Source organism: Mytilus californianus, unplaced genomic scaffold, assembly GCF_021869535.1.
Source record: "Mytilus californianus isolate M0D057914Y unplaced genomic scaffold, xbMytCali1.0.p SCAF_30, whole genome shotgun sequence".
Classification (NCBI taxonomy): Eukaryota; Metazoa; Mollusca; class Bivalvia; order Mytilida; family Mytilidae; genus Mytilus; species Mytilus californianus.
The window spans coordinates 759,618-772,495 of record NW_026262680.1 but is presented as its reverse complement, the minus strand read 5'-3'; the positions used below and the strand labels follow the sequence as shown (position 1 = coordinate 772,495).

The 12,878-nt window shown below is 34.4% G+C and overlaps 1 long non-coding RNA gene across 1 annotated transcript; it reads right to left on the bottom strand.

The window, feature by feature from the left end:
- Positions 1–940: 940 nt before the first annotated feature.
- LOC127736377 (uncharacterized) lies at positions 941–7,367 on the bottom strand. Its single transcript, XR_007998934.1, has 2 exons — positions 7,334–7,367; positions 941–971 (listed from the first exon to the last, which is right to left on the bottom strand). It is a non-coding gene; the product is annotated as an uncharacterized LOC127736377 (long non-coding RNA).
- Positions 7,368–12,878: the final 5,511 nt, after the last annotated feature.

The window sequence follows — 12,878 nt, the reverse complement described above, 5'->3', positions numbered from 1 at the left end:
AACGATAATATCTTATCTCAAGGAAGATATTATGGTACCGGATAACCATCAAAATACCAATTATATTGTAATTGCCTCACAAGCCGATTATTCTTCATACAACTTCACTCATTTGCCGGTTTATAAAATAGAGATATGCATAAGCACACGCATTGGAAAGTGGAATATAGTCCAAAATAATGCAAGTTATCAAATGATTAACCTCACTGTAACTTTAATAAAATGTAACTTATTAATACGATGAAGTTTAGGGTAAGTATTATGTCAGATAGAGAAATTGTTACTGTACCTTTTAATTCCAATGTTTCTCTGTTTTGAGTTCAAATACGAAAGAGGACAGAAACTAATGAATTCGTCCTTTATAGTGCATAGTCGTACCAAACACATTCGTCACATTACCCACGCCTCCGAGAAATGCGTCCTCGCATTTTCTTTGCAAGGAAAAGATTTTCCTTGCAAAGACAGAATCATTCCTATATCAGGAATTACCTTCTGAACTCGTAGAAATACATTTTCCCACTTTAACAAATTTGCGACTCATTCATTGCCCGATAAACTAAGGGATAATGATCAAAATATTGTTAAAACGTTAAGCTCATGGTTGATGTATTCCATCTAAGCGTTTTGTAATCAGACCTCTGAACAAATATAACTAGATATGACCAAATGACGATCTTTCCTGAGGCATTCATCGGTGTCTGACGACAAGTCTATGTCAGATATTATAACTTTACTTTTTGGTTCATTTTTTTGGTATGTACTTTCTTATGTCTTTTAACATTACTCACTTTGTTGCTTATATATGAACACTCCACTTCTGTGCATGTATAACGTTTATTAATGGCACTCATACCACACTCTACTAAATGCTCCTTTAAGTCATCTGTATCCAGTGTCTTGTAAGGGCACCAGGGACACTTTTGATGTTGACTCTTAGGTCTTTTGGCATATTTCTTTTTTTTCTTCCTTTTCTGAAAGTATAAAATAAAACAATAGGATAAAAGTTATGCTACACTTAGCTTAAAACTATATACTAGTACTAGTATATAAACTTATACTATAACATATCTACAGCAATATACATTATACTAAAATATCTAGCTATGTTCCCTCTTTAACTCTGAAAGGTATACTAGCTCGTCTACTATTTCACGTAATCTTTCATCCATTGTGGTATTTCTTAAGCCTTCCTGAGACCGAACTTGGTACAGGATTTGAAAACTCCTCGGGTTTACTTAACTTACTACTCATTGTTTCTTTGTTCGATACTTCCACTATTGAATCAATATTGTCTCCTATATTCATTCACATTCTTACAAGTTTCAAACGTGAAATTTTCTACTCCTTCGTTTCTATAACCTGGGATGTCTTCATGTTTTTCACTCGTTAAAACTTGTGCTGATCGCTTACGCATACGATCCACATGTATAACTTGTGGACGTTTTTATCGCCCACAATTAACCTTATATGTGACATTTGACATTTTTGATATAATATTAAACGGTCCTCTCCATAAACTAGTTAATTTTGACGTTGTGCCAGTTTTTACATTTGGGAAAAATTCGAAAACGTGATCCCATTGTTTAAAGGTTTGCCATGCTAACTTTTGATCATGATATTTCTTTTGTCTCATCATCTTCCCTTTGATACTTTCTCTTACTTCCAAATGAGCCTCTTCCATTCTCTCTTTTATCTCCCACGCCCATTTATTCTGGTGAATAGTTTCAATATTTCTTGGCATTGCATACTGAATATCTAAGGGCGTAGTAACCTCCCTGCCTAACATAAGATAATTTGGGGTATTGCCTGAAGTCTCATGTTCTGAAGATCTGCACGCCATGAGAACATAAGGCAAATGTTCGTCCCAATCATTTTGATATTTGTTAACATATGAGCTGAGCAAAGTAACTAACGTTTTGTTAAATCGTTCAACCATCCCGTCCGATTTTGGATGGTAAGGGGTGGTTCGTGTTTTATTGATTTGTTAGAGCTTACAGAGCTCTTGAAAAAGGGCACTTTCAAATTGTACTCCTTGATCAGAGTGTATTGAATATGGTGTATCGAATCGAGCAATTACTTCCTCAACAAGAATTTTGGCTACAGTTTGTGCATCCATGTTTGGCAATGGAAACGCTTCAGTCCATTTCGTATAATAATCAGAAATAACCAAAATATATTTGTTTCCACTCCTGGTCATTGGTAGCTCACAAAGAATGTCCATTGCAATACGTTCCATCGGAAAACTTGACTCCGATTTCTGCATAGGTGCTCGTTTCATAGGATTTGGAGCCTTTCGTTTTGAGCATTGAGTACACCCGATGATATATTGCTTCACATCGGTGTGAATTCCTGGCCAATACTATCTATCTCTAATTTTTGCTAAGGGTCTTTCTAACCCCCCAAATGGGCTGAAGTGCGATTGTCATGATACTGGATCAAAACGTTTCTTCTCTCTCTTTTTGGTACAACTGCTTGTAATACCGTTTTCGGTTCTTTCTTTTGACGACAAAGTATATCATTGTGTATAACTAAAAACTCAAATAGAGCCTAAAGTGTCTTCACAGTCATTGACTCAGCACCTATTGTCCTGAAGTCTGGTTTCTGTTTCAATTCTACCCAGTCCCGAACCATCTTTAAATCATCGTCTTGTTTTTGCTTTTCCACAAAACTGGTATCATTAGGCTCCTCTGAACTAGCGATTGTTCTAACCAGCTCACTAACCTTTTCATCTTCTTGGGGACTTGAATGAAATTCGCATTGTTTACATGGGATGCGACTCAAGGCGTCCACGTTTGTATGTTGCTTCCCAGGCCTATGTATTATTTTCATATCGTATGAACTTAGAATCTGAAGCCATCTGGCTATTTGTCCCTCAGGCTCCTTGAAATTAAGAAGCCAGGTAAGAGAACTGTGGTCTGTACGGACAATAAACCGTTTACCATACACGTAATGTTTGAAATGTTTTGTAAAATGAACAACTGCGAGTAGTTCCTTTCTAGTCACACAGTATCTGCGTTCTTGTTTTGTTAAAGTGCGACTCGCGAAACCAATTGGTCTTTCTTTCCCATCTATCTCTTGTGAAAGCACTGCTCCCATAGCCTCATTACTTGAATCTGTATCAAGTATAAAGGTTTGAGTAAAGTCAGGGTGAGCCAATACTGGTGAGGAGACTAATTGTGTTTTTAAGCATTCAAAGGCTTCTTGACACTGTTCATTCCATTCATATTTTCTGCCTTTTTCTGTCAATCTATGCAAGGGTTTTGCAATAGCTGAAAAGTTCCGTATAATATTTTCTGTAATAGCCACAAAACCCTAAGAATGAGCGCAGCTCCTTAACATGTTTCGGTACAGGCCATGTTTCGATTGTTTCTGTTTTCGCTGGATCAGTAGCGATCCCTGCTGGAGAGATAACATGTCCTAAATAGGTAACTTGTTTTGAGAACAGTTCACACTTTTTCGCCTTCAATTTTAGTCCAGCTGCATAAAGTCGATCAAATACATTTCGAAGGTTTGTTACCATGTCATCGAATGATTTCCCAAGAACTTTTATGTCATCGAGGTATATGAGACAAATGTCCCATTGCAAACCAAGTAAAACCGTCTCCATTAACCGTTCAAACGTTGCTGGAGCACCCTTTAATCCAAAAGGCATTACTTTAAACTCGTATAGTCCAGATCTGGTTGCAAAGGCTGTTTTCGATTGATCTTTAGGCTCACATTCTACCTGCCAATATCCAGACGAAAGATCTAATGTTGAATACCAGGTGAATCCAGATAAGTGATCAAACGAGTCATCTATCCGGGGTAAAGGGTATGCGTCATTAAATGTGACTGCGTTCAATTTCCTGTAATCTACACAAAAGCGCATTGTCCCGTCTTTCTTTCGCACAAGAATAACTGGAGCTGACCAAGGACTCATTGGTGGAGTGATCAATCCATTTTTCAACATTCCGTCATCTTGCTCATCCACCTCTTTCGCTAGAGTATTTGGGAGTCTTCGTGGCGCTTGTTTAATCGGCGAAGCTGTTCCTGTATTTATTTTATGTTTTACTACATTCGTTTTACCCAAGTCTGCTTCTGAAGCAGAAAACAGCGTTTCGTATTCTTTTAATAAATTTTCAACTACACCATATTCTTTTGAACTCAAGTGTTGTTGTAACCTACTTATTAAATTCTTCAAATTTGATCTTAGATATGTCTTGTCAAATTTATTCATTTCGTTCATTTTTACTTCTTGCACAGGACTAACCTGAGCAATAGCAATTCCAGGATATATGATCTGCGAATCTGCAGATGTATTCATCAAACGAACTGAAACTTCTCCACCTGATTTAGCTAATGAGCGTCCCACTAAACCTTTTCCACTTTGCAAAAACTTATCTGAAGCTTCAACCATGAGGTTTGAATCGAGAATAGATTCCTTGTTTGGAATATTCACAGCTCCCGTGATAATCATATCGCTTTTAGCGGGCACGACCACTTTCTCTTTGGCAATAACTCTGAAACAACCGAATATTCCTTCATATTTCAACATAACCTGAGTACCATCAATTTCAAAACTATTCTTCTCAAGATCAATCTTACCTTTGATTGTCTTCATAAAATCAAGTCCAAGGATACCATCAATTGTGATTTGAGCCACAATAGCCTCAACAACAACAGATTTTCCGTATTGGAAAACCAGATGAAAACTACCTTTACCTACAATCTTAAGTTGATCACCACTGGCAGTGAACACTTGTTGATTTGAACTCATCAAAGCTGGTTGTCTTGGCCCTAGGTATCCTATTATATGTTTTCTCGGAAATAATAGTTACCGTGGCTCCTGTATCTACCAGCAAACTAGCTGATAATCCATATAGGTCAGTGTCAACATACATGCCAGCTTCATGAGCTGCTGTCGAGACACCTATATTACCGTGCAAACCATTTTTCTGGTTCTGTGAACTTCTTATCATGCGTGTTGTACCTCTACCTCTACTATTATTGAAAGAATTATAATTACTTTGTCCGTTATAAGAATTGTCTCTTTGCCGATTTGTGTTACCTGAAAATCCACGTCCATTATTATTATAACGACCTCCTCTTTGTCGAAATCCACCTCTGTTAAATCGTCCCCGTCCGTTATTATTTTGTGTCTGACGACTATTACTGTCGTTCTTTAGCTCACGGATGTCATTTTGCAGCTCTTGAAGTTTTTGTTCCATCTTTGACATTAACTTGGTTAATGCAGTGTGATCATTTTTCATTTCTGTCAATATGGCTCTCCTTTTCATCAGTCTGTGATGTTTGTCTTAAATAGGAACGGCCGTCTATAAGTTGTTTTTCTGCCCTATTATACGTTTCGAGTTCAACTGCTACTCTGAGTGCATCATTTAAACCATGAGGCCTGGACTGTTTAATACGGATTTTCATTTCTGAGTCTGTCAAAGCCTCAATAAAATGTTGTTTTGCAAGTGTATCTCGTACATCCTCTGGTACCGTTGGATAAGCTTGATTTATTAATCGTCTTATTGATTGTCCTAACTCTGGCAGGCTCTCTGATGCTTTTTGTCTTCTCTCTGTAAGCTGTACTCGATAAAGCTCTGTTTGATTCGGTAGAGCAAACCTTTGCTCCAGAGCATTTACCAACGCTTTATAATTTTTTGTTTATCAATCGATAAATCCCCCAAAATGCCTTGAGCTTGCCCTCTTAATGCGACTGCTAAATACAGTCCTTTACCCTGTTCAGACCAATTATTAATGCTTGAGAAAGCCTCAAAATGGGACTTAAAATCTAACCATGATGAGGTACCTTCATATGTTGCAGGTTTAACTCGCACTGATGTAGAGTTGTTTTGTCTCAAGTTTTTATTATCTGTCTTCATAATGGGTTCATTATTTCTCTTAGTATCTGTAGAGCGTTTTGATCTTACAGTTACCCCTGATGGTACATAATCTTTATTATTATCAAGTAACTTTGGATACAATTTGTCCTCAGTTGGTTCCTTAAAGGATTCCTATTGCTCCAATTGCTCTTTCAGTTTCCATATATTACAATCTATTAGTTCAGATTCTGTCGATGGTCGACCAGTAGCATACCCGGACTCTTCCATAAAATCATAAGATAAGCGATGCGAAGGTAGTCTAGGTGTAGACTGACTGGGATTTTCTGTTACGTTCATTTTGCTCATGAACTCATCCATTTCATCTGGAAATAGTTTTGCCATTATGACTTCTCAAGAAATAACAACAACAGTATTTTAAATATTTTATTTACTTAAATATAATTGAGCGTATAATTGACTCGTAAAGCTCTTTTGACTCCTTACTAGCTTTTCCGAATCGTATTGGATATCTCAGATTTACGAAGTTTTCTCAGATCCCACCGCTGCCACCAATTTATGTAACGTGTCGGGGGTTCGTACCCGAGTTGATTCTCGAGATCTGAGACTTGTGTATATATTTTCTTTTGTTTATAATTTCTCTTTAACTCTCTCGGCTCATTAAAGCTCCTCGATCCCATCTGGCTTACTGACTCTATATGTCAAATAAATAGCAAGATCTACTTGCTCACTAGCTCTGTAGCTCCTAGCTCAACAGACTCACTAGCGTTGTAGCTCCACTGGCTCACATTATTTCTATTTCAAATAGTTGCCTCAACAGGCTCGCAATATTGTTGCTCTTTCTGCTATATCGTTATCTTAATAAAAGAAGCTCTCTTAGCTTTATAGCTCTTCTGCTTTTCTCGATGCAGCTCACTAACAGCTTAAGACAATTCTTCTGCTAAGTTTCAGTTATTGGAAAGACTTGAGCAGTCAATCCAATGTTTGGAACAATAAGCAGGTATTTATCTTATCACTTATACGTGTGATCTGATCGTAATACCGACCCTGACTGACTGCTGACGGCTGTTTATATACCACTGAATGATTGGGATATACCACTATGGGACAATACCATTACCCTGTATTGCCTAGTAACAAGGGTGTTTCAACCCTGGACGAGTCCACCTTTATTGGACTGTGCCATATAGAGCATTTCATAGTAACAAGGGATGTCAAGTTATTAAACGATAATATCTTATCTCAAGGAAGATATTATGGTACCGGATATACCAATTATATTGTAATTGCCTCACAAGCCGATCATTCTTTATACAAGTTCACTCATTTACCGGTTTATAAAATAGTCAGAGATATGCATAAGCAATCGCATTGGAAAGTGGAATATAGTCCGAAATAATGCAAGTTATCAAATGATTAACCTCACTGTAACTTTAATAAAATGTAACTTATTAATACGATGAAGTTTAAGGTAAGTATTATGTCAGATAGAGAAATTGTTACTGTACCTTTTAATTCCAATGTTTCTCTGTTTTGAGTTCAAATACGAAAGAGGACAGAAACTAATGACTTCGTCCTTTATAATGCATAGTCGTCCCAAACACATTCGTCACATAACAGATTGGGAAACCGAGATAACGGATTAATTTTATGTAACATGTGTCTCCTTATGGCTTCCGTACCTGTTGACTTGTACTCACAAATTTCACATAAATATTTATTTTTTTTCGGGAGGGACTTCCCACCCCCCTATTATTAGTGATGCTAGATAAAATGTAATGAATCAACTCTAAATTGTTAGACATGTATTCCTTGTAAATTTCAGCCAATTAATCATTATCTAAAAAGTTTGGGTCACGAAAGTTTGATCATTATGCATTTCAATGGAGGGGTTGCAAAAAACATTTTATTAGTTGTATATACTTGTACAAATGGACCTTGATTTTATCTATTAGTTGTTATTGACTTTTGAGCTAGCTTTCAGTAACTGCGAGCAATCCTAGATTGGTACTTTGTGTCTTTTGTCTTTATGTTAGTTGTTTTTTTATGCTACGTGCCTATATTATGAGTCAAGCCATTTTCAATTGATTTTAACAATTTGTTTTTATGTTGTGCTGATTCAACTTCCACCACTGTCCCAGGTTAAGAGGACAGTTGATCGCTCGCAAACATGTTTAACCCCGCAATATTCTTTATAACCCTGTCCCAAGACAGGAGCCTGTTTTTTAGTGATTGTCGTTGGTTGCTGTCTGCTTTATTTGTTTCTCGTTTTTTGTTTTGCAATAAATAAGGCCATTAGTCTTATCGTTGGAATTGTTTCACATTTTATGTCGGGCTTTTTATAGCTGATTATACGGTAGGAGTTCTGCACATTATTGAAGGCCGTACGGCGATCTATAATTTCTTAAATCTACGTCATTTTTACCCACTTAGATAGTTGTCTCATTGGCAATCTTATATCTCCTTATTTTATGCAAATTACCCATTCAGATTTTAATATCAGTTTAATTATCTAATACAAAAGTATATGGTTGAATTGTCAAATTTGTTCAGTTATCCAGTGACGAAAACATAAGTATAAGGCTTTAGCTTGGTGTATATCTGTTGGTGGGATCAACATGTTTTCCTCCATGTAAATACAACCCAACTCGAACACTTCTTCTTCATATGGGTACATATTCTCTTCAGAACACTCAGATCAACATAGCTCTAGTACTTCGGCGTCGATGGGACGTATATAATCCTGAACATGCTAAAAGTTAAACAATTCAGGAAAAGGGTAAATATTTATTGGCCGGCCATGAAAATCATCTTCTCTGCTACCTCTTATTTTATGCGTATTCCACACATGTACGGATTGATTTCATTCGTCCTGAAAAAAAAAGTAACTGATTATCTCTAAATGATATGAATTCAATTTGTAAATAGTCAAATTACAGATTTGTTTGTCCTCACACCATGCAACAAATATGCGAATAAGCGGACAAACACATCGGGACGATTGAGGTATATACACTAGTAACTGATTATTATTGATCGGTCAAACGCTGTTTAAAATGAATAAAATTTCTATTTTAATTACATCCTGAATTAATTTTTATTAATTTAGATCAATCTTGTGTCAATTTATTTTAAACGATCAATTAAAATAGATTGGTTTGATTTGGTTTGATCGTCTGAAAGGACTCTGTTTGAAATTAATTGTCTGAGGTTTGATATATCCCTCAATGCTGTTGAATAAGTGAAAATATTTCATATGGTGTGATTGTTTTCTTGATTCTCATTGGCTTAAATTGTAGCATTTCTCATTGGTGTAAAGCGTATGTATGGTATATTTCGAAAAAAAAATGCTTGCTATGTTTACAGCATTTTGTCGGTTTGTTCTGATTACGTTCCTTTTCGTACAGATGTAGCACAAGCCATAAATTCCGGCTAACTTTTCATAAAAAAAAATTGTTTAGTCATGTAATTTAACAATTAGGACTTGTAACTCGCTAAGTAAGTTTTATATAAACCCGTTCATTGATTTCAACCTCTTTCCCGTTCGTTTATATAACTCTATGAGGTCCGTACAAAACCCCGATATAAAATGTATTGACCTCGTCAACGCTTCATAATTGATAAATATAGGTTCTACCACTGCATCGAGCGTGATACGATACTTCTCCACTCGAGACCTTTAAATTTTCAAATTTCAAATTTATTTGTCGAGAGTGGATACATATCGTTTTGCACGAGAATTGGTGTTGGAATCTGTTTCCCTAATGATTTTTAGACGATATGCAGACAAAGTTTATCCTTCTTTTCCAATGATCCGCAAAAGATGCGTTCTTTCTATGTGACGCCTTTTTCGTGACATCACAATAAGAAAATCAGAGGACAGCAAGAACATTTGAAGTTATAATTGAATTTGACCAATAAAGAACTGAGATTAAACGAACCACACGTTGAATAAATTAAAAAAATCAACAGGTCAAGAAAAGCATAAATCGGATAAGAATATAAAGGAAATATAAATATATCTAATTACATTATGTGTAGCCAAGATTTTTAAAATTGCGACAATCTGATCGGCGTAGATGCGATTACAGGACATCAAGGTTAATTCTTCATCACTCAATGAAGTGAAAAATCAAACTTTTTCACTGCTGAATGTGACTATAAATACTAAATGCATCTTTTTGAAGTTTCATAGAGTTGCAAAAATGTGAATGGGAATCCGAGATAACGTATTATCAATTCGAAATAACGGATTATTATTCCGAGATAACGGATTAGGAAACCTAGATAACGGATTATCAATCCGAGATCACGGATTGTTAATCTGAGATTATGGATTAGGAATCCGAGATAACGGATTGGGAATCCGAGATAACAGATTGGGAAACAGAGATAACGGATTATAATTTCGAGATCGCGGATTGGGCTTCCGTAGATACTAAACGTAATGATATCACAACGGCAAAATTATTATCCTTTTAACATCAACAATACACTCTTGAGGAATGGAGAAAGATTTTAAGGACAAATCGTTGTTTATATAAAAATAATTTTACCGTAATAAGTTAGTTGATAACATAACACTGTTTCCTTCAATTATGATAAAACTGAGTAAAAGTATTAATCACCTCATTGACTTTTGAGACGTCACTGCAAACATGCGCATTTCGAACCAACCGAGTCTGATATCCCTTCGATATTGACATATTGTATATAACTAAGGCATACTGAATATTTACAGTAGAACCAACCATTCAGTATTAATTGAGAAATATATATCTGTTAGACTCTTCTTTAATATTTTTTAGGAAGATTATATCACGTTTGTTTATGTACCAAGAAACTTAAACCATAGCCAACAGGTTTTCATTGAACAGTTTTATGGCAATATATATATTTGATGGTAAGAAAATTTGACATTGATGTATGAATATAAGTTGTTTACATTAATTTTTAGTTCTCAAGGGGAAAACATTTCCTGTTATGTAGTCAGAGATAAGGAAAAACATATTTATTCTGTCATGTGCAGGATTTATATTATATAAATATTGATTTTGTTTTTTGTTTTTAAATTTTCAATCAGATTGGTTTTGGCTCATTTAGATTTCATAAAATTTTGACAAAATATGTACTTTAACCTGTTGACCAAAATATAAAAAGTTCAAGAAATTTGAACCACACAATTTACAAGAATAATTTCATTGGATATATTGAAGTTTGACAAACACTAATATGATCACTGAGAAGCTTGATTTCTCTGTGCTTATAGTATGTGATTAAACATTCTGCTGATTTTTAAAGAGTTAACTCACTAAGATGTTCTTTACTCCCTTAATTTTGTTTACATCGTCGTTTAAATGGTAGTTTTACTTGACATAAATAAAACGAAGGATGCCATCAGTGGTGAAGGAACTGATTACCCTTACGTAGCACCTGCTGACATTTCCGGTTACTCCGTCATTGGTTTTCTGTGTAAAGTTATTTCATTGTTGTTTGTCTGTTCAGCGTTTTTGTTTTGGCCATGGTGTTGTTTATTTTTATTGGACTTTATTGATTTTGAATACCCCCTTGATATATTCTTTCTCTTTTTATGAGGGTTTGGATGTGGTTTACAGAATAGAGAATAATGGACAAAAAGTGCAGAATAAATGAAAAAAAAATAAAGAATAGAGAAAAATAGGTTAAAAAAAATAAAGAATAGAGAATAATAGGGTGTTAAAATATAAAGAAAAGAGAATACTGGGCAAACTAAATAAATAATAGAGGAAAATGTTCTAAAAATAAAGAATAGAGAATAATGGGGTGTTAAAATATAAAGAAAAGAGAATACTGGGCAAACTAAATAAATAATAGAGGAAAATATTCTAAAAATAAAGAATAGAGAATAATAGGGTGTTAAAATATAAAGAAAAGAGAATACTGGGCAAACTAAATAAATAACAGAGGAAAATGTTCTAAAAATAAAGAATAGAGAATAATAGGGTGTTAAAATATAAAGAAAAGAGAATACTGGGCAAACTAAATAAATAATAGAGGAAAATGTTCTAAAAATAAAGAATAGAGAATAATGGGGTGTTAAAATATAAAGAAAAGAGAATACTGGGCAAACTAAATAAATAATAGAGGAAAATGTTCTAAAAATAAAGAATAGAGAATAATGGGGTGTTAAAATATAAAGAAAAGAGAATACTGGGCAAACTAAATAAATAATAGAGGAAAATGTTCTAAAAATAAAGAATAGAGAATAATAGGGTGTTAAAATATAAAGAAAAGAGAATACTGGGCAAACTAAATAAATAATAGAGGAAAATGTTCTAAAAATAAAGAATAGAGAATAATAGGGTGTTATAATATAAAGAAAAGAGAATACTGGGCAAACTGAATAAATAATAGAGGAAAATGTTCTAAAAATAAAGAATAGAGAATAATAGGGTGTTAAAATATAAAGAAAAGAGAATACTGGGCAAACTAAATAAATAATAGAGGAGAATGTTCTAAAAATAAAGAATAGAGAATAATGGGGTGTTAAAATATAAAGAAAAGAGAATACTGGGCAAACTAAATAATTAATAGAGGAAAATGTTCTAAAAATAAAGAATAGAGAATAATAGGGTGTTAAAATATAAAGAAAAGAGAATACTGGGCAAACTAAATAAATAATAGATGAAAATGTTCTAAAAATAAAGAATAAAAAAAAGTAGGACACTCCATCAAGGCCCTCTTTTATACTATATAGGTGATGACTGAAAGATCAGTCTTATATTATTTTAACATCCCTAAAAAAGAAAGAAAACAGAACTATATTTCGGCTATACAGAGAACGTATTGTCTGTCTGTCTGGTTTCTCTGTCTAAATCTGTCTGTTTATTTCGAGTCTGCATGAGTCATTACTAAAATGTGATGCATGGTACAAGTCAATGAGTAAGCAAACCTACAACATTAAAACTTTAAGATGTATATCATACGGCACACCTCGGCTGATTTTACAATCTATGATGTAAGATATCGGGATCATCTATATGTATGCTTTAATTGATTTTAGCCAAAAAAAAA